Here is a 3,206-nt window from a genome sequence, read left to right as displayed (position 1 = left end):
TTATAGTGGAGATGGTGTGAGCCCTGGGGTACAGTGAATGACTGACAGGGAGAGCAATGGCACCTCTGCTTGCCTGCTACTATGTTTAGTGTGAAAACTCAGGGCACTGCAGACACATACTTTTCAGGGTCTAAACAATACTTCAATACAAAGTCAAAACTATGAGGAACTTACAAATGAGATCTAATTTATATGTTAACTTGTTTGTGTCTAGCCATCTATGTGTATTGATGCTTTGCTTAAGTGACCTTGTAAACATAAACTTAGTCTCGCAGATCTATAGATACGGAAATGGAGACCAGAAAAATGAAACAACCCATGGTTGTCAGGAAACAGAACTGAGAACACTCAAAGTGTGCGACCTTTAAATCTCCTGCCAGTAACTGGCTGGCAGATTCTCAAAGCTTTTGTTTGTGTGCATCTCAAGAGCAGTGTTCTCAACCTTCCTAACGCTGTGACCCTTTAATACAGCTCGTCATGTGGTGACCCCCAACCATAAAAACATTTCTGGTTACTTCATAGTTGTAATTTTGCTACTGCTATGAATCTAACATAAATATCTGATATGTAGGATATGTGACATTCAACTCCTGTGAAAAGATTGTTTGACCCCACAAAGGGTTGCGACCCACAGGTTGGGAACTGGATGATGGCACCTGGGTCTGAGTGGTCCAGGACTGGACACGTGGCAGAGCCTTAATGATGTCCCTTTCTTCTTTTTCAAGGAAATGTCATAAGTGGAGCTGTTTAGGACACTCGTGGGTCTGCCGCACTGCCCATCCTTAGCCAGGGTGACCAGACGACAGCCACAGCCTTTCTAAAGCATCTGTCTCCCACCACTGGAGCAAAGCCAGGCAGGGTAAGATCCGAGACATGAAAGTTAGACTTCTGGTTTGGGTCTGAATTCCTTGCTGACCATTCTTTGAGCAAGTGAGGAGCAGAAGAGTAGAGATAAAATGTGGGCTAGAGACCAACTGTGTTAAGGAAACTTCCCAGCAGCCGATGTCTAATATTGTGCGTGTGTGTGTGTGCGTGTGCGTGCGTGCGTGCGTGCGTGCGTGCGTGCGTGCGTGCGTGTGTGTGTGTGTGTGTGTGTGTGTGTGTGTTGCCTTCTGTGTTCCCAGCTTGCATTGGCCCTTTATGTCATCTGAGTCAGCCTGAGCTGGGAAAATGTTTGTAGTGGTTCCTGCTCAACCCTTTCTGAACGCACATCCCACCCCACCCCCCCAACCCCCCGCCCCGGCGCGCACTTAGAAGGCTCTAGATCTGGACACCAGCAGCGTCCATGTACCCATAGGGATTCCCTGAAGCGTCCCTATCAACCCTACATTACACATCACAGCAGCGATGCGACACCTAATGGCCAAGAGAGAAACTCGAGCCTTCCAGCCTGCGCCCCTCTCAACGGGGGGGCTTAGGGAGTACCCCGGAGGAGGAGGGAGGAGGCGTTTGCTTTTCCTTTCAAACTCAGGCTCCTTGTATTTAGCTTGTAGAGTCCATGCCCCGGGTGCTGCCAGATCCGCTCAACTCAGCCCTTAATCACATACACCCTGTCCTGGGGTGTGCTCAGTTTCATGTGTAATCACTTAAAACCACTTAACCCAATGAGACCAAGGTTTCCAGGTGAGCCTTCAATCTGCCCCGCTTCTTTTTCAGATGGGGAAACAGACGCCAAGGGCCAAGGGAATTGCCCAGCCACTTAAAGTGAGATTTGGATCAGAGCCCAGATCTTCTGAACATTCCAGCCGTTTCTATGTATCTCATGCAGTGGAGGTCGGGCACACAGCAGGTCCCCCACAGATGCTGCATGGATGATAGCTTCCTTGCCACGCAAGTGAATTTCTAGTAGTGATCTGGTCCATCACCCATTTCTACACCTGTCAGGATTTCTGACCATTCCAGTGGTACTCTCCCTACAGGATGCCACCATCTTTTCCTCTTACAAAGCAGCATAGACTCAGCAAAGACAAAAGGGTCCCTCCCAGAATCAGATTAGCTCGGTCATTGAGCAGCTGTGAGGATCCTCTGCTTCAGTGTTTCTTAGACTGGACTTGCCTCCAATTCTCTAGGGAATCTGGCTAAAATGCCTACTCTGACCCAGAAAGTCCTGGGCAGGGTGGGGTTACTGAGAACTTACATGTCTAACAAGCTCCTGGATATTGCTGACACTGCCAAACCTACTAGTTGAACTTTGGGGATCAAGGATATGGACTGGAGACCTACCTGGCTTCCTGCTCCCCCACAGGGTCAGATGCCCAATCTTCCTCCATCCCAGCCCCTGATTGGAGCACTCTCCCTTTGGCTTCAGAGGAAACGGAAAGGTGGTGTAAGCACTGTGGCCCCTTGGAGAGTCATTTCAGACAGCCACACTCACCCAAGGATCCTTAGTAGGACTGAAGAGGAAAGTAAAAACTGAACTTGACTTTCTAAACTTTATTGTACAGTAACAGGGAGACCGACTTGCTATTGATGGGTCTCAGAGTTTTCCAGAACAACAGCCCTTTTCAGTCACCAGTTTGAGGCTGAGAGTTTGGGATACCCCAATAAGCCACAGAATTTTCTTTTCAATTTTTTTTTTAAATTAATTTAGTCCTGGAAATGGCTCAGCACTTAAAAATACTTACTGCCTGTATTGGTTAGTTTTTGTCAACTTGCAAAAACTAGGGTCACTTGGGAAACCTCAATTGAAAAATTGCCTCCGTAAAAGTAGCATGTGGTCACACCCATGCGGCATTTCTTGATTAATGATTTATGTGAGATGTCCCAGCCTTCTGTGGGAGATGCCATCCCTGGGCTGGTGGTCCTTAGTTCTATAAGAAAGCAGACTGAGCAAGCTATGAGGAGCAAGCCAGTAAGCAGCATCCTCCATAGCCTCTGCATCAGCTCCTGCCTCCAGGTTCCAGACTTTCTTGAGTTCCTGTCCTGACTTCCTTCCATAATGAACAGCAATAGTGAAATAGGAGCCAAATAAAATCTTTTCTTTCCATTGGTCATGGTGTTTCATTGCAGCAATAAAACCCTAAGATAATACCAAAAGGACGTTTACTAATGCTAGCTTTATAACAAGAGAAATGTAACTAAGTGGTCCAGACTGACAACATTCTAGGTCCTCCACCCTCACAATGGCTCTGCATGGCAGTGTTACTGCTTGCTTTACAGATAAGAAGAAGGTTTGGAGAATCAGGATAATTTAATCAGGATAGGGG

The 3,206-nt window shown here is 47.2% G+C and overlaps 1 long non-coding RNA gene across 1 annotated transcript; it reads left to right on the top strand.

Moving 5' to 3' along the window:
* Positions 1-725: 725 nt before the first annotated feature.
* LOC143443987 (uncharacterized) lies at positions 726-2,988 on the top strand. Its single transcript, XR_013113447.1, has 2 exons — positions 726-859; positions 1,657-2,988. It is a non-coding gene; the product is annotated as an uncharacterized LOC143443987 (long non-coding RNA).
* Positions 2,989-3,206: the final 218 nt, after the last annotated feature.

Source organism: Arvicanthis niloticus, chromosome 11 (genome assembly GCF_011762505.2).
Source record: "Arvicanthis niloticus isolate mArvNil1 chromosome 11, mArvNil1.pat.X, whole genome shotgun sequence".
Lineage (NCBI taxonomy): Eukaryota > Metazoa > Chordata > Mammalia > Rodentia > Muridae > Arvicanthis > Arvicanthis niloticus.
Note: the sequence above shows the minus strand (reverse complement) of the source record. Positions and strands in the feature narration are given on the sequence as shown.